Below are 19,656 nucleotides of genomic sequence, written 5' to 3' on the forward strand. Positions count from 1 at the left end.
TTACATTTATATAAGCCAATTCAAGCATGTTTTTAATAAAAATTCCAAAATGGTCAACACTTGTGTGTCTTCTTCTGAAATTAAGACACATATGGATATACATATACATATATATATATATATATATCCCCTCGGTTTTCTATTCTTTTTGTTAGTTTGGTAATCTTGGTTTTATTTCTAAGCACAACACTTTAACCTTTGATTATGTTTCAAAAACTGTATCCTTGATTTATGCATGCAATAACTTAAGTGTGCAAACCTGAATTTAAAATTATGGTATCTGCCTACTTAGTGTCTGTTTTCTCTGAACCAGTTTCTATGTTTATGCTGACCTTTCTCTGCTGTGGTTTTGTTATTGCTTCTAAATTTCTTTTTATTTTTTTATTATTTTCCAGTACTAGTGGAAACATTTTTTTTAACAATTGCTGTTATTTTAACAAAATTTTAGGAGGGCAGTAAGACATATACCTGTGATTATTTTATGATTTCAAGTCACAGGGCTTATGTGCTTTCTGTAATTTTAAAGGCTATGTAATATTGAATGGAGAGTTATAAGAAAAACATGTTCCCTTTTCTGGAGTACATAAGGAATTATTTTTCTTATTTGAGAATAAGAAAACAATATTCTGCAGCCCCTGTCTTCCCTTTATTTTCTCCCCCCCCCCATCAAAACAGAAAACACTAAGTGGAAAAAGAAAGGAGTATTGTTATTATCTCACATTTTGGCAAGGAGGAATGGTCTCTGTGCCCATTTAACTGTAAGCCATTTAGATCCCTGTAGCACTGTAGTACTGTCATCCCATTGTTCATTGATTTGCTCAAGTGGGCACCAGTAACATCTCCATTATGCCACTTGTTACTGTTTTTGGCATATTGAATACATCACGGGTAGCTTGCCAGGCTCTGCCGTGCGGGCGGGATACTCTCTGTAGCTTGCTGGGCTCTCTCAGAGGAATCGAACCCAGGTCGGCTGCGTGCAAGGCAAACACCCTACCTGCTGTGCTATCACTGCAGCCCATTTAGATCCCTATTAGATGAAAATAATTGGAGCATCCTTATTTTGTGTAATCCGTTTCTTTGTAAATAATTGATATACCTCTTTGCTTATCTCGTTTTCTTTCTTCTGCCTTCCCCCCTTCCCCCTGTAGAAGTTCAGCTATGCTGCTGAGGAAGTTTTCTATAAACAGCACTGCTGGTTCATGGCATTTGTGCGAATTTGCAGGTCATTAAATTTTTATAAAAAATGTTCTAGGCACCATGATTAATAATACTGTTAATGAGAGAGTGTCATGCGTACAACATTCCGATTCCACACTCTCCACAGGGTGTACTCCTTTTCACCCCATATGCCCCCTCTCCCTCCCTTGGAAGTTCTCTAGACCATTCTCAGTCTCTGTTGCCTTCGGCTATATACTGAGTGATAGCACAGTGGGTAGGGCATTTGCCTTGCACACGGCCAACCCAGGTTTGATTCCTCCATCCCTCTTGGAGAGCGCGGCAAACTGCTGAGAGTATCCTGCCCGCACGGCAGAGCCTGGCAAGCTACCCGTGGCATATTGGATATGCCAAAAACGGTAACAACAAGTCTCACAATGGAGACGTTACTGATGCTCGCTCGAGCAAATCAATGAACAACGGGGCCGACAGTGCTAGGACAGTGCTACAGTGAGGAAGGTCATTCTGTGTCTGTCCCTCTCCTTCTCACTCACTCCACTCAGCGTGATATTCTCCAGATCCACCCTCATAGCAGCAAACTGCAAGATTTTATTTTTCCTTTTCTTTTCGCCAAGTAGAGTTCCATTGCACATAACTACCATCGTTTTTTTCCCCGGTCATCTGTCCTTGGACATTCACCCCCCCCTCGCGCCCACAATAATTCTGACTATTGTGACAGTGCTGCAGTGGACATCGGCAAGCAAATTTCTTTTCTGACTAGTGTCTTGGGACCCTTGCCATCTATCCCAAGGCCTCGAAATTTCCATTGCTACCCAGGTCCCTTCTTCAGAGCAGGCAACCCCTCCCCAACCCCTCCCTAAAGTATAGCGTCACTCATGAGCCTGTGTGTCTCCGAGGGGCAGGGACGGGTTTGCACTCCAACGTGGACATTCTTGGTGACTTAGCACATGGTCTCATCGTGCCTCTGACAGAGCGTGCCAGAAAGGAGATACGAAAGGTGTGTGCCGTGTCAAATGCCGAGTGCAAGAGTGCTGTTTCGTGTGTGGGCGGGAGCGAGTAATTCTGCTTTGGAGTTTTGAATCATAGTACAACAATGAAGGCTTTTAAAGGGAAGGTATGAGAATAGTAGGTGCTATTTCGGTTGGAACTGAAATAATCCAGAGAACTCAGCTTTTATCTCATGGCACCTGCTGAGCAGCACGTGCGTTTCTCTGGCCTGAACTGAAGGCAGAAAGAACTCAGTGCCTAAACCTACACTCTGAATAGAGAGCAGGCACGCTGAGGCTTACCTGCTCAGGCTGGGACAGTGGCGTATAGGACCATTGCTTCTTCTCAGCATGATAAGAATGTGGTTATTTTAATTTATTTTTTAACTTTTAAAATTCCTAATTTTTTCAGTTGAGATTTTGGAGTTTATAATGCTATTAATGTTGGTTTCTCATGCACATAATTCCACATGGCCAACCTGGGTTTGATTCCTCCGTTCCTCTCGGAGAGCCTGGCAAGCTACTGAGAGTATCCCGCCTGCATGGCAGAGCCTGGCAAGCTCCCTCTAGCATATTCGATATGCGAAAAATAGTAACAACAAGTCTTACAATGGAGACGTTACTGGTGCCTGCTCGAGCAAATCATTGAACAACGGGGCAACAGTGCTACAGTGCTACCATATTTGTACATTTTTCACCCTCTGTATTTACCAGAGGTGGTGAATAGGATTAAGTATTTGAATTTTGGAACCAGTTTAAAGATATACTACTACTATGTATGTTTCTGACTCTGATCATATATCATATACATTTTCTATTCCTGTAACTGTAAAATGAGAGTAATTTGATCTACTATAAGGAGTTGGGAAAAGTACATACAGGCAGTTTTAAGGCTCCTAAAAATGTTTGGTACCTAGGAAGTAGAACTGTAGCACTGTTGTCCCCATTGTTTATCGATTTGCTCAAGTGGGCACCAGTAATGTCTCCATTGTGAGACCTGTTGTTACTGTTTTTGGTATATCGAATACGCCACGGGGAGCTTGCCATGTTCTGCCGTGTGGGTGGGATACTCTGGGTAGCTTACCGGGCTCTCTGAGAGGGACAGAAGAATCGAACCCAGGTCAGCTGCGTGCAAGGCAAACGCCCTACCCACTGTGCTACTGGAGCAGACCTAGGAAGTAGTCATAAATAGTGTCTCCCCATCCTCAAATAGAAAGAAAAATAAATCATGTTCTCTATTTAATTCTCTGCCTCCCCCCCACCACCACCACTTAATGAGGAATTTCAGCAGAAAAGTTGGAGCTTCTTTGTTGCTATAGTCATTCAGGTTGCGATCGCTTAGTGATGCAACATTTATAACTGTGTATATGACACCATGATGATTGATATTTGAGCTGCATAGAACAGTATTCCACTGGGAGAATGTGGGAATAAATAAAATACTAGAAGCTTAGTTTTCCATCTATTTACTCTTATTTCTGTGGTGGGCTGGAGCGATAGCACAGCGGTTGGGCGTTCTCCTTTCACGCAGCCGACCCGTGTTCGATTCCTCCGCCCCTCTCTGAGAGTCCGGCAAGCTACTGAGAGTATGGAGTCCGCACAGCAGAGCCTGGCAAGCTACCCGTGCATATTGAATATGCCCAAAACGGTAACAATAAGTGTCTCAATGAGAGACGTTATTGGTGCCCGCTCGAACAAATCGATGAGCAACGGGATGACAGTGACAGTGATTTCTGTGGTAGGGGTGGAGCGATAGCACAGTGGGTAGGGCGTTTGCCTTGCACACAGCCGACCTAGGTTCAATTCCTCTGTCCCTCTTGGAGAGCCCGACAAGCTACCTTGAGTATCCCGCCTGTATGGCAAAGCCTGACAAGCTACCCGTGGCTTATTCGATATGCCAAAAACAGTAACAACAAATCTTATAATGGAGACATTACTGGTGCCCACTCGAGCAAATTGATGCACAATGGGATGACAGTGCTACAGTGCACTGCTGCTTTTTGGACCTCTTCTTGTGGTACTGAGATTTATTGTGGTTCTGTGTTCAGGGATCATTCCTGGCTAGTTCTGGGGACCTTATGTGGTTACAGGGATCAAACCCAGGTTTACAGGGTACAAGACAAGTGTCCTACCCACTGTATCTGGCCATCCACTTTAACTTCTATTTTTACATTTGCTAATGTTCATAATATATTAGTGCAATGGCAGGTTGTATCTACATCATAAACAGATCAGCTTCTATTTTGGAGACTGTTGGCTTGGAAGCTAGTTTTCCACTGTTCCTGTGATTTGGGAAGGAGGGGGAAAAAGTCATAGATCTCACAGCCTGTCAGAATCCTCACAATTCCCTGAGTGTTATTTCAACATCATTATGCATGAGCTTTCTTCTTCTTGTGGCTTTCAATAATGGGAGAGACAGATTTAAATGTTCCTGCCCCAGTCTTCCTTTCAGAATTGATTGACATATAGGCAAGATGAAGTATCTCTCTGTGTCATGATATTTTTTTTTAATTTCCCTATGATTTGGAAATGGAGGGGAAAAAATCAAAGGCCATATTTTAGCTTTCTCTTTTGAAAAGCCCGAGCACAGAATTAGGAGACAAGATCCAAGCCAGTTCCTTTTCCCTGCCTCTCTCCTTAGTTCTCCCTTAAAAGAATGTCATTGGGAACATAGAGACATACATGCAACATTGCCGACAAGTAAAATAAAATCAGCACTCAGACAAGATCGGGTGCATTCAGGGTGGTATGGCAGTTGGGATAGAGAAGGGACCACTAAGTCAATGATGGTCGCAGGGATCTCTTGGGATGGGAGATGTGTGCGGAAAGTAGACAAAGGACCAAACATGATGGCCTCTCAGTGTCTGTATTAGAAACCAAAATGCCGAGAGAGAGAGAGAGAGAGAGAGAGAGAGAGAGAGAGAGAGAGAGAGAGAGAGAGAGAGAGAGAGAGAGAGAGAGAGTATCTGCCTTAGATGTGTAAACTGAGCCAAGATCTCTCTAGAGAAATCACACGAAGACAAGTTGCAATGCAATAAGCAAATGGTCTTTATTAGCTAGCCTGAGCTTGGGCCCTCATCCAACTCACCAACACAGTGGCTTTCTCAGAGTGGGCAAGTAGCCCTGAGTCTCAAAAAGGACTTTCCATGGACCACCCTTTTGGCCGAAGTCTGAGGGGTTTTCCACTACTCGTACATAGCTGATTGGTTAAAGGTTACATAAGGGGGGGCTTTTCTACCTGCATCTGATTGGTAGCTCTAGTTAACCTCATGATGGCTATCTCACTTTGGGGAAGTGACTCAATTCCAGGAATCTGCACTCTTTCCAGGAATTCTGGAACTGAAGTCTAGGCTTAGCTTCTTCTAGCTCCTTTATCGATCCTGTCATCGCGCTGCCATTGCTTGTCTATCTCTCAGAGGCACGCCGTAGGATGGGGGTGGTGGGAGGGATACTGGGGATATTTCCATTGGTGATGGGAAAGCTACATTGGTGGAAGGATGGATGTTCGATCATTGCATGATTGAAACTCAATCATGAAAGCTTTGTAACTGTATCTGAGGGTGATTCAATGCATTTTTTTTAAAGCAGTGTGCAGAAGGTGGAAGGGAAACTTCTTTGCAGTGTAATGGGATGTTTCCCCATCACTATATTTTCCTGTATCGTTATATACAGGCTCAACTAAATCTTTCTTTCCCCTATCCTGATTTATTTTTGTATCCCACAAATGAGTGAAATCATTCTGTTCCTCCCTCTCCTTCTGACTCATTTCACTCAGCATGATACTCTCCACATCCATCCATCTATCAGCAAATTTCATGACTTCATTTCTCCGAACAGCTGCATAGTGTTCCTTGTGTAGATTGACCATAGTATTTTTTTTGTCCACTCATTTCTCCTTAAGGATCAAGTAAATCTTTCTTAATTTGTAGTTTTTCCATTGCATGGATTTACTCTGATAAATTTACCCACTTTCTAATTCAACACTTGAACAACTTCTTATGGAACTTCTTTTATTTATTTATTTATTTATTTTTTGCTTTTTGGGTCACACCCGGCGATGCACAGGGGTTACTCCTGGCTCTGCACTCAGGAATTAATCCTGGCGGTGCTCAGGGGACCACATGGGATGCTGGAATTCGAACCCGGGTTGGTCGCATGCAAGGCAAACGCCCTACCCGCTATGCTATCGCTCCAGCCCCTGGAACTTCTTTTAAAATTGAGGTTCTGTGACTTCAATGATGGTTTCTTATAGACATAATCCCAACACCACTGTATGTAACTTCTAACACTCCCCTAGGGAACTTTTACAGAATGTATGTGTAAGTTTATATACACCAAAATATATGTATGCCTTTATGCAAATATATATGTATATTTTGGCTTTTTGGATCACATCCAGCGATGCTCAGGGGTTACTCCTGGCTTTGCACTCAGGAATTACTCCTGGTGGTGCTCGGGGAACCATATGGGATGCTGGGAATTGAACCCGGGTCAGCCGCATGCAAGGAAAATGTCCTCCCTGCTGTACTATCACTCTAGCCCCAAATATATGAATATATATTTAAATGTATATATATATAAGATTTAGATCCCATAGAACTGTATCAGTATATTCCTCCCCCACAATTTTCCTTTTGCTATTTTTTTTTTAAAGATTACATTATTTAGATTTTATAGACCCATGGGACATCTACATTTTGGGTTGTACACTTATAAAAATAATGAGGGATATTAAGCTTCATAAAAAGGACATTTTACAAACATCACCAAAGTTTAGGCCCTGCCCACCCTTTTATTGCATCCTAAAGGAACTCTCTGCTTTGGGTCACCACAGAAGCCAGAGAGCGGCCTCAGGGAGCGTGGGTTGGAGTGAACTCCGACTGCTCCATCAAACAGGCTAATTAGTGAGGAAACGGCAAAGAGCTTCAGCGGAGTGACTCATCACCCACTGATGACTGTGGAAATAGAGTAACTCTTCGAGATCAGCCCTCTTTCTTGGCTGGGTTTTGCTGTGAGTGGGATCCATTGGTTAGATTTCATATGCAGTTTAGGCAGGGACTTTGGGAACGGAAACGTTTTTAGTTTTAGGACCACAGTCATGCTCAGGGCTGGCTCCTGGCTCTGTGCTCAGGGTTTACTCCTGGCGGAACTTGGGGCCACAGGTGGTGCCAGGGATGGAACCCAAGTTGGCCAGGGGCAAAACAAAAACCCTATTCGCTCTAGTGTGCTACCTGATTCTTATTTTTTTTTTCTTTTTGGGTCACACCCGGCATTGCACAGGGGTTACTCCTGGCTCATGCACTCAGGAATTACTCCTGGCGGTGCTCAGGGGACCATCTGGGAAGCTGGGAATTGAACCCGGGTCAGCCGCGTGCAAGGCAAATGCCCTACCTGCTGTGCTATTGCTCCAGCCCCAATGGTACCTGATTCTTAATACTCACAAGCATTAGAGAAAAATTATTAGGCATCTTAGCCATAGTTAACTGTATCTATTTCATGGAGTTGGGTCAAGTCTCCGATTCTAGGGAGATACACCATTGTCTAGTGCATTAACACTCTATCATGCCATTTCCTTGCTGCTTGGGATATTAGCAAGCATGGAATGGTGACAAACTTGAGTCTGCAGATCAAGTGGCAATTCTAAGAGGCACCGAAACATGAGATAAAAATGAAATAAAAATGTAATGTTGTGATATGGATTGTTAGATATAAAACTATAAAGGCCAAGGTATAAAATATTATATATGACATACGTAACGATGCAGTATAGCTAGCTACACAGAGGTCGTGCTACCCAGATTGGGCTCTTGCACTATTATTACGATTTAAAATTTTTATTACTACTTTGATCATAAAGTTCCAGATAGCTGGACTCGTTTATATTCTCTAAACATTTCTTGTCCTGCTCTTTCATCAGATTCCACTCTTAAAATTCACTGCATGGTCTCTCCAGACAAGAAGCAAAGGTTCTATACTGCTACAGTCATCTAGTTAAAAAGACAGGGGACCCACTCTTCCCCCCATCTTCCCCTTACAGTGTCAGTATGATTTTAAAGCCTCCCACACGCCTTTCTTCCCTCCAAGACATTTTCAAGTTTGATAATGTATTTTTTTTTAAGTCAGCTAATTTTCAGGTAATACAAAATCTGGAATCCTGCAGACTTTCGAAAGGACTGTGAACAATGAAAACTATTCTGACCATGGTCTATGTAAAAATCACTACTAGTTGCATGATTGCAGAATTGCTATTATTACCCACTTTTCAAAAGCATTAAAATAAATATGTTTGGAAGTGATATTACTAAAAAAAAAATACCGCCCCCCCCAAAAAAAAAGAGAAAAATCAACCAGGAAGAATAAGAGGCACAATGAAAATAAGATCAGAATCAGAAGGCCACGCTCCTGTTTTGGTCTTCTTTGCTTTTTTTTAATGAAAGAACTGGTTTACACAGGTTTGGATAATTGTGTTCTAGGCATGTTCTTATGTATGCTGCTGGGACAGAGTCTGGGCTGGCTGTGTTACTGGCATGATGATCAGTAATGCATACTACCTTAGGGGTTTCACAAGCTTGAGGACGAGAGCACACAGAGATAATACTGTGGAACAATACATGCTGATACAGAAAATGGAATAGGTGGCCGGCACAGGGAGAAACACCACGGTCACGTGCTGGTGTAGACTGGTGCCTATTGGCTGTTTGTCACTGGGCTTCCCCCTCCCACCCTGGGCCACTCTCCCCTGGGCCCTAGTGCCCTCACCTTCACTGCAGTGATGCAGTGACCCATCCTCCCCCGCCCCCCCATCCCCTCATCTTTCTCCCATGGTGCATGTCATGGGCAGAACAGTGTTCCAGCTCCAGTGATCGACGCAGTGGGGCTGGGGGGGGGGTGGGCAGTGAGGAGCTTTGCGCTGGAGGCAATCCTCAAGGAAGGGGCTTGTTTGGGGGTTCAGTTTCGATTGGGGACACTCCCAGGCACTTCTCAGGGTATCCTCCCTCAGTCTGGTTCTCGTCCACCCAGGCCGGATGGCTCAGTGGTCAGGCCCGGGGCTCGGAGGCCACCCACCCAGGTGCAGCTCGGGCTCAGGGTTCCAACCGAGCCAGTCCTGCGGTGCCGAGGGTTGAACCTGGGACCTCACGTGCACATGCAGCGCCTGAGCTCCAGCAACGGGGCAGTGAGTCCCAGCTGGCCACGGAGACGGGTCTAAAAACACGCGCCCTACCATTGTCCCGAGAGGGCTTTTGACCTGCGAGCTTGTTCACGCCTGCTTTAGATGGACAGTACGACAGGCCACGAGGGCTTTTTGTAATTATGAATGGAAATGTTAATTGTTTTTTGTTTTTTGGGGAGCCACACCTGGTGGTGCTCAGTGTATACTCCTGGCTCTGTGCTCGCGGAGCACTCTGGGTGCCGGGAATGGATCCTGGGTCAGCCGCATGCAAAGCCAAGTGCCTTACCTGCTGTCCTATCTCTCCAAGCCCCAGGAAGCAGAATTCTTGAGAGCGACACTGACTGACCTCTAGACTCGCACGACTCGGTGGGTGAGTCGGGGCTGACACTGTGACAGCATCTGTAGCCGTGTACCCTGGAGATGTCCGACTTGTCATCCGCAGGACAGAGCCCGGACTCTGTAAAGGAGAGAAAGCCGAGGAAGGGCTGCTGGAGGGGTGGAGTGAAGTGAAGGAGCTAGTGAAGGGTTGCGAGGGGAAAGGAGGGGAGAGGCGGGGGGAGGAGCTCACCAGAGCGGGGTGAGGGGTGGGGGCGGCAGCAGGTGTGTGTGGGACGTTGGTATCAGTCTGAACCGGGGTCCAAGTGGGAAGGAGGAGGGTGGCTCCGCACCCCGCTGTCTCCCTCACAATTCTGGCTGCAGGGATAAAGGTGGTGGACAAATACCGCGACGCTGCTCTCCCTTCGGAAATACCCGCAACAAAGTATTGGAACTTTGTAACTCTGTAACTTTGTTAAAAACGGCCGCTTGTAACTCTCCCCTCGGGAGAAACACAGAGCGGCCGATGATGATGATGATTATTAATAACCACTCACAAATGAACTAATTGCTACAATTCTTAAACCTGTTTCCCCTCTAGCTTGTCATTATCTCCAGTTGTCAAAACAAGGAGACTAGATGGTCTCGATTTCTCTCAGATGTGTGTGGGTAACTATTTCTTCCTCCCTAACCCTCCACCTCCCCCCCAAAAAAAATAGATGAATGAAAGAAAAATCTCAGGAGACGGAGAGCACCAGCTCCTTCCTTCTCTGTTGCTCTGAAACATCTTTTTGTTTCTCAGGACCTTGGCGCGGGCTTTGGGATTGATTGCCTTCTTCCTTTTCTGAACTGTGGGGTTCAGTGGGTAACCGGGAGCACGGGGTACTGTTTGCTGCAGACCCTTGACCCTCTGAGGGCTGGGGCAGGTCCCCGGACAGTGCACGCTCAAGGTCCACCCAGGTGACTCTGTGCAGGGGTGCGGGGTAAAAGGGTGTGAGGAAGAGCTCCGGGTCTTCTTGATTCCTCCGGGCCAAACACGAACAGGGAGATTCTACTCTGTAAGTTCTTCGAGGTCTTTCGCTCTAACCTCGTTTCTTTCCTCTTCCGTGCAAACCTTGAGACAGAGCGTGGTGACAGAACGATTTCAGGGCCCAGGATGGGTTCTGCACGTGAGTCCTGAGAATGGGCTCATGTTCAAAGCAGTGGGCTGCACGGACAGAGAGAGGCCGAGTCCATCCTGCGTACCCATTCTCCACCTGTGAGAAGGCCCCAGGACTCAGGGTTCGGGTGTGGATATTCAGAGAGCACCTGGAGAGGCACCCTTCCTTCCTTCCTTCCTTCCTTCCTTCCTTCCTTCCTTCCTTCCTTCCTTCCTTCCTTCCTTCCTTCCTTCCTTCCTTCCTTCCTTCCTTCCTTCCTTCCTCCCTCCCTCCCTCCCTTCCTCCCTCCTCTCCTTTCCCCCTTCCCTCCCTCCCTCCCTCCCTTCCTCCCTCCCTCCTTCCCTCCTTCCTTCCTTCCTTCCTTCCCTCCCTCCCTCCCTCCCTCCCTCCCTCCCTCCCTCCCTTCCTTCCTTCCTTCCTTCCTTCCTTCCTTCCTTCCCTTCCTTCCTTCCTTCCTTCCTTCCTTCCTTCCTTCCTTCCTTCCTTCCTTCCTTCCTTCCTCCCTCCCTCCCTCCCTCCCTCCCTCCCTCCCTCCTTCCCTCCTTCCTTCCTTCCTTCCTTCCTTCCTTCCTTCCTTCCTTCCTTCCTTCCCTTCCTCCTTCCTTCCTTCCTTCCTTCCTTCCTTCCTTCCTTCCTTCCTTCCTTCCTTCCTTCCTTCCTTCCTTCCTTCCTTCCCTCCCTCCCTCCCTCCCTCCTTCCTTCCTTCCTCCCTTCCTTCCTTCCTCCCCTCCCTCCCTCTCTTCTTTTCTTCCTTCCTTCCTCCCTCCCTCTCTTCTTTCCTCCCTCCCTTCCTCCTTCCCTCCCTGCCTCCCTTCCCATTGCTCAGGCAAACTCTTGGCTATGCACTCAGGAATATCCTGACCCACTGTACTCTCTTTCCAGCCTCCATGACTGTGACTTTGACTTTACATTTTGTTGCATCTCTTTTGCCCCACAGTACTATTAGCATATGGAGAATGGCCTATGATTGTCTGCACACCAGGAGACGTTTTCTTTTCTCGTTTACTTTTCTCTTTCACTTCCCCTGGCATTCAGATTAAGGCCCAGCACTGACATAGACTTACACTGAAAAGTGTCAAAACTTTTTTAGGATACAGAAGTTTAGAGCAATGTTTTAAGCTAAAATGGTGGTAAGAATAAGAATAGTTTTATTCTGTTGTATGTCAAATGAGTTAAATGGCAATAGGTGATAATAGTAGAACATCTAGCACTGGTATAATAATCTCTACTTATTAAATTATAGCTCTGATATGTACTTTTCTACATATCAGGAGCTATATTTTGCATGCTTTATTTTGTCTCATTTTCTCAGAAGACCTTGCACTCAAAAATATCATCCCCCTTTTTCTGAGAAATCTTAAAACTAGGACATTAAAGGAAGTTGATCAAAGTCAGATACTTGCTTAACATGCTCATCTCAGAAGGAGTGTTTGCTTCGGTATCTCTAAAGGGCATTTGTAAGTAGCAATTTATTAGAAATGATTTTGGAACATTGGATTTAAAAAAAGCTAAAAATGGTTTGTGGCATAACCTTGTTGCCTAAATTGTTGGTTTTCAGACTTTGCGCGATTTAATCTGCCTGCCGAGAAACCCTTTTTTCTACTGCCAAAGCTCATAATGCATGCAGCCTGCAGAGCTTGGCTTGAGCCCTCTGTAAGATGCTTATTGACGGAGCCATGGAAAATTCTGTTATTAAAGAAAAATTAAGCAGCGTCTTGTGTGGGTACGTTTTCTGTTCATTGCTGAGGTCAGGCTGATGCTGGGTAGCATTTCTCAGCTCTCCCCAAGGCCATGTCTGCAACTGACACCCAGGCAGGGAAAGGGATAGAGAGAGACCGTACAGGAAGAACAAATAATTTGTCAGACAACTTCCTCTATGCATAAAAAAGTGATTAATTAAGGTAAATTATGTTAAGTGTCTTACATTTACTATGAGAACTTCATTAAAGGTAATAAAGCTTTGATTAGCTTCCCATTCTGAGAGGAATGTTTTGTAGATGAAATGCAGGCCTCCTTTCTCATTTCCTTTTGGAGGCCGATCCATGGTGATGGGGACCTATCCATTCTCTTTAGTGGAAAATCATTTTAGGCTGTGTTTCAAGAAGCTCCCCAAACGTCAGTATCACAAAGGATTTTTTTAAATGTTTATTTATTTTTGCTTTTCGGGTCATATCTGGCAATGCTCAGGGCTTACTTCTGGCTCTGCACTCAGGGATTTCTCTTGGAAGTGCATGGTGGAATGATATGGGATGCCAGGGATTGAACCCGGAGTGGTCTGTATGCAAGGCAAGTGCCCCTACCCATTGTACTATTGTTCTGGCTGCAACAAAGGATATTTTTTTGTAAGATGGAATAGAGAAGGGATCACTAAGAAAATGATGGCTGGAGGAACCAGTTGGGATGGGAGATACATGGCGAAAGTAGAGAATGGAACAAACATGATGACCTCTCAGTGTCTGTGTTGCAAGCTATAATGCCCCAAAGTAGAGAGAGAGTATGGGGAGTATTGTCTACATTAGAGGCAGGGGGAGGGTGGGAAAGGGGGGGATATACCCGGGATATTGGTGGTGGGGAATGTGCACTGGTGGAGGGATGGGGGTTTGATCATTGTGAGATTGTAACCCAAACATGAAAGCTTGTAACTATCTCATGGTGATTCAGTAAAACTAAAAACAAAAAAACAAAAAAGAATGATCATAAGTCACGATTGATAGTAATTGTAGTATCTTTCTGAGTCACCTGGGGGTCTGAGTGCACCCGTGTGATAACCTCATTGATTGTAAAGAAATACCAATCCTTATCTGATAGATCCAAAAGATGACCATTCGCAAACTGAGAAACAAAACCAAGGAAGTATGGACAGAGATGAGAGCCAGCCTTCTGGTCTGTCTCAGTGCCCAGTTCCAGTCCCTGAGAATTTATGCGCTATGGTGCCCTCTTCCTCTCCTTTCCCCCACCCTTTCTTTCCCTATCCAGTGTACTATTGCTCTGGCCCCAAACACTTTTTCAAAAGATTTATTGGTTGTGGGTTTTTTTTGGCGGCGGGGGGTTGGGGATCACACTCAGTGGTTCTCAGGATTTGCTCCTGACTCTGCATTCAGGGGTCACTCCTGGTGCTGCCCAGGGCACCCTATGGGGTGCTAGAAATTGTTCCCAGGTTGGCCGTGTGCAAGGAAACCCCCCTGCTGTAGCATTGCTTGTCCCTCACAGCTCTGGAAGCCGGTGTTCTGAGGTCAGGTGGCCGGTATGGTGGGATGTGGTGTGCAGGCGCTGCTTGCTGTGGTGTCCTTACACATGGGAACTTGAATTGTGTGTGTGTGTGGGGGGGGGGTCGGGGGTGGAGGGTGGAGCATACTCCATCTTCTTTTCATTATCTGCTTCAGAGAGCGCGTACCTCCCTGTTCCACTATGATCTTTGGGGGGCGGGAACACATGACTTGTTTCAGCCAATGAGATTTGAAGGGAGAGAGAGAGAGTCTTTTCCAGATGCCAACAGAAGACAGGAATTCTTGACTTGCCACTTTCTAGGTTTATTTTTTTCCCCCCATTGTCTGGGGGACCAGCGTCATTTGAGATGGTAACTAACTGGGAGATCTGCTGGGAGCCAGAGTGAAGGCTCGGAATGACAGTCATGGGGCTTGGGGGGAAAACAGACCTTTGTTTTTATAAGTCACTGAGATTTGGGACAGGCTGGTTAGTGGAATATAACATAGCCGCACTCTGACAGATCTTAATTATGGAAAGAATGAGCAAACTGGTCCCTTATAATTGGCGCAGAAGCGCTGTAGAGCTGTGATTACCCAAGTAGCTAATTTGCATAGTTTTGCAACTCAAGCTTGTCAATATGTCCTTGCCGTGACCTTGAAATTCACAAGTTTAATATTATATTCTATTTCACAGTAGAGGGATTTCTAAATATAACTCTCATTAATGTCAGTGCTCCTTTGCATATTCGAATGACACTCTAGCCCTTGAAATTGTAAGTTTGAGTGAGAACAACACATGAAAGACAGATCAGATTCAGGCAGGCAGTGTCTCCTGGGAGCACAGGAACTAATTTGAGTTTTGAATTTAGCCTTTTGATGTTCTATTATTCCCAACAATAGTAAGTAATTTTAAGTTGGAGAATTGGAGCTGCCTGGGCCTGTTCTATTCTCTCTTGTCTAGTCCACTCTTGTTATTCAAATGTGACTCTCATTCAATACTTTTATTTCTTGACAAATAGGTCTATAGACATGTACATTGCTTTGTCCTGAATGTTAAACAGGAGAAAGAAAAAAAGGTTCTTAGAACAGCAAATTTGTAGAAAGTGAAAAAACTTCATGTTGAGTGTCTCAAAATTGAAGACCAGGCTTTAATCGTACTATTTGGTTCTTCAGCTTGCTTTGGGTAATATTCCTAGTTTATTGATTTGACATTGATCCAGATTAGTAAGAATACTAATGATCTAGAATGTTAACCAATGTTTTGGGTTCTTTTGTTTTTTAAGGAGGAGATTTTTTATTTTTTAGCACAGAGGTTGGGTGTTCGCCTTTCACGAAGCCACCCGAGTTCGATTCCTCTGCCCCTCTCGGAGAGCCCGGCAAGCTACCGAGAGTATCAAGCCCGCATGGCAGAGCCTGGCAAGCTCCCTGTGCGTATTGGATATGCCAAAAACAGTAACAATAAGTCTCTCAATGAGAGATGTTACTGGTACCCGCTCAAACGAATTGATGAGCAAGGGATGACAGTGACAGTGACAGGAAACACAATGAAGGGATAAATGTCATTGATCCATTTATATATATATATATATATGTATATTAAAACCCCCCTAATAGCCCTACAGCTCATCCCAGAGTAGCTAAGATAGGATGGGGCATGAACGTAGACTCATACTTTCTGAATTTTATTCCTTGTGCCCAAACAACCTTGAATTAAATATCCAGCTGACCAGCTGAAGTGGTCAGAGACTTCAGAATAAACTCTAGGATATACACGTAAGGCAAAAAGTCTTCTCCAAGTGAAGTCATTACTGAAGATTAATAGGCATGTGACTCCAAAGGGGGGCACAACTTTCACGGCATCAGCATTGTAGGAGCCTCCCTCAGGGGCAGGTCGCTCCCTCACTCAGAGTTATGTCTCTTCCCAGGAGTGCATCCACTGTCCATCCACTGATTGGACAGTGGGAGGGTACCAGTGCCTCCTTCTCTTGCCTCTATTCTTTTTTCTTTGGTTTTCAATATTGAATTATTTCAATATTGAATAATTTATATTTAGATTCAACGTTCCATAATATTTACTATTCAATAATTATATAATTAATTATATTGAATATTTAATATTCAATTATTTCGGTTTTGAATTACAAAGTTACAAAGGTATAATTGAGTTTTAGGTGTGTATTGCTCCAACAACCATCCCTCCACCAATGACCCCAGCTCCCCTATGTGGCAGGCGCTTTTCCACTCTGATGGCCCTTGTGATCCCTTCCTTAATTATCCTCCTCTCCCCGCCTCAGTGCCAAGCTTCCTACTGAAGACCAGTCCTCCTGTGGGCATTTAACACTTCTGTCACCATCACTGTCATCCCTTTGCTCATCGGTTTGTTCGAGCAGGCACCAGTAATGTCTCTCATTGTGAGACTTATCGTTACTGTTTTTGGCATATCCAATACACCATGGATAGTTTGCCAGGCTCTGCCGTGTGGGTGCAATACTCTCGGTAGCTTGCCAGGCTCCCTGAGAGGGGTGGAGGAATTGAACTCGGGTCGGCCGTGTGAAAGGTGAACACTCTACCGCTGTGCTATCGCTCCAGCCCAATATTTTTGTACTTTTTTTTTTGATATGTGTTTTTCTTGGACTGGAGCAATAGCACAGCAGGTAGGGCGTTTGACTTGCATGTGGCTGACCCGGATTCGATTCCTTAGTCCCTCTCAGAGAGCCTGGCAAGCTACTGAGAGTATCCCGCCTGCATGGCAGAGCCTGGCAAGCTCCCCGTGGCATATCTGATATGCCAAAAACAGTAACAAGTCTCACAATGGAGACGTTATTGGTGCCCGCTCGAGCAAATTGATGAACAACGGGACAAACAGTGCTGCAGTGACAATGTGTTTCTTAATATACCACATCTGACAGAAATCATTCCGAGTCTGTTCTTCTCCCTCTGGCTGATTTTACTCAGTGTGACATTCAATATGAGACTTTCCAGATCCATCCATGTTGCAGCAAATTGCATGGCTTCATGTTTTCTTAAGGTCGTGCATTGTTCCACGGTGTCTCTGGACCATAGTTTCTATATCCAGTCAGCTGTGCGCATTTGGGTCGTTTCCATATTCGGGCTATTGTCTAGAGTGCTGCAATGAACACGGGAGTGCAGATGTCTCTTCTGATGCGTGCCTCCATTCTTAATGACTCTGAAGACCCTGCCAACTTCAGAACTCCTTGTGTGATTGGCTGCGATGAACATATTCCAAGTTTGTAGCTTTCTATCTGTGGTTCCATCCTGCTTCCTTCACTCTTGTACAGGGTCATGCGTGTCCCGGTGAGTTCCATGTATGCAATAGAAATTCCAGGTTCTGCTTTCCTGGGAAACCCCTGGGTAGCTCTTTGCCTCACCTAAGGGTCAGGATTAAATGCCAGGAAACCAAGCTTCAGCCTCCTGTTAGCAAAAAACAAACAAACAAGCAAACAAACAAAATACCCTCAAACTTTGGTTTTAATTCTATATGCAGTGGTTATCCAATAACTACATCTTTATGCATTTAGTCATTTGGTTTGGGGCCACACCTGGCCGTGCTCAGGACTTAATACTAGCTGTTTGCTCAGGGGTCATGCCTGGTGGTTCTTAGGACCACATGGGGCACCTAGGATTGAACCACGTTGGCTACATCCAAGGCAAGTGCTCTACCCACTGTACTATCTCTCTGGCCCCCAAATAATGGCAATCTCTGCAGTTTCCATCCATTATGCTTTCTTCTGGCATCTGTCTTCTGATCTTTTTCTCTGGAGGTTGACTTCAGTTTTCCTCCTTATCTTTCGTGCAGGATGTGCCATTGAATATCTCCTAGCTCAAAGGGTTAACTTGAAGTTTAGACTTAACCTTGACAACTTCTCCCTGGCCTACCTTCAGCAAATAAGAGAAACCTTATCTAGACAGCTAAGGAAAAGGTATATGAAATGTTGTTACTGGATTTGAACCTGGAAGCCTGTGGTGCAAAACTGCCTTCTATCATTTTGTTTCCCTGAGATTAGAGACAATATTGGGAAGGGAAGAAACAAAACAAAACCCTTGTAGACTGAAAGGACTTGCATTCCTCTGTCATTATTCGAATCTCTGGATGGAAATGTATTCAAAGGAAATACATTTGTGGGAGTTAAATTATGTGATTCTGGCACTCCTGCTTTTCAAAATAAACAATTTCATATTGAATTTCTTCAAGGCCTCATGGTTCATGTAGCCTATGCCTGAACTAAGTTCTAGAAGTGGAAAATTAAATTACTAAAAGTGCTTTGGATTCAGGAAGCACTACCTGGAGGGAACTCAGGTCTGAAAAAAATAATGTGACATTCTGAGCATTTCTGGCAGTTGGAAGGAAAATTTTAGGCTGATATTTTCCCCCTTTTTTTCTTACTGTGTGCTCTATTCCTGTTTTCATCATAATTGCTGTAATCATATCAGCATGGTATTAAAAGGTCCTGCTGTTGATTATGGAGAAAACAGGAACATTTTGTTATATTTTCTCCAATTATTAAATGTTATATTTGCAAATCCACAGCTTATTTCTGATGAAAAATTGTCCTTCTCCTTCTTTTTGGTCAAAGGATGTCTGGCTAGGGGCAGTCTATTATAACTGAAAGCTCCATTCTAAAATTCTACCGTAGGAAAATTTCCTCTTATCTGGCCCAGCAATTGTAAGATGAAATGAAATGATGGATGTGCAAGTGGTCTATAAAATATAAATGATTGAATAATCTCCCCTAGCTATTATTGGTGGGAAATCTGTGAGAATAAATTAATAATATAGCCCCTCAATTATTTAATCTGTTTATAGTAAGCCACAGTGCAATGTCATGTTGACAGGTGTATCGACTTTTCTAATGTGTTACGTAAAATAATATCTCAGAGAGCTAAGGCCTCAGTAACCTATTATTGTCTGTGAGTGTGTGTGTGAGAGAGAGAGAGAGAAAGAAAGAGAGAGAGAGGGAGAGGAGAGGGAGAAAGAGAGAGAAATGGCCCTTATTTGTAGTCAGACTGCTCAGAGTCTGTTTCTAGAAATTAATTTTCACCAGTGTCCACTTTGCTCCACAAGAGTCCTCAGTTTCCCTCCCCACCTCTCCTGCAGGCAGTTCTTTTCCTTTCGGACACTGTGGTTTACTGTTACCAATAAGGTCTCATGCATGTCACTTTCCCTCCTTTGAGAGCCCAGCCTGCATCCAGAGTGACCACTTGCCTCTATCATTGTTCTAGTGGCACCTTCCTTGACTGACCCTCTCGCCCGACACTTGCCAGAGTGTTTCTTCCTACTAAGGACTCAGGGAAGTCTCTGTCTGTTCTCACATCTTATCGGTACTCCAGTCACCGCATTTACTTCAGGTATCAAAATGTTCTACCAGGCCATCAAGTGTTTCCACGAAACTAAGAACTCCTTAGATTAGGAGCGACCTGTTTCCGTTCCAGGCAGCCTCCTCCAATAGACTGTACTAGTATGAAATAAATAAATGTGGTTCACATTGATATTAGAGTTATTTACTTATTAGGGTTTTATTTTATATTTAATATCTATTTCCCTTCCCTTTAATTTAGGAAGCTGGTTTCTAGTGAGTTTTGCTCATTTCTAGTGAGTTTTACTGATAGAACTTTTGATTATT

Source organism: Sorex araneus, chromosome 2 (genome assembly GCF_027595985.1).
Source record: "Sorex araneus isolate mSorAra2 chromosome 2, mSorAra2.pri, whole genome shotgun sequence".
NCBI lineage: Eukaryota > Metazoa > Chordata > Mammalia > Eulipotyphla > Soricidae > Sorex > Sorex araneus.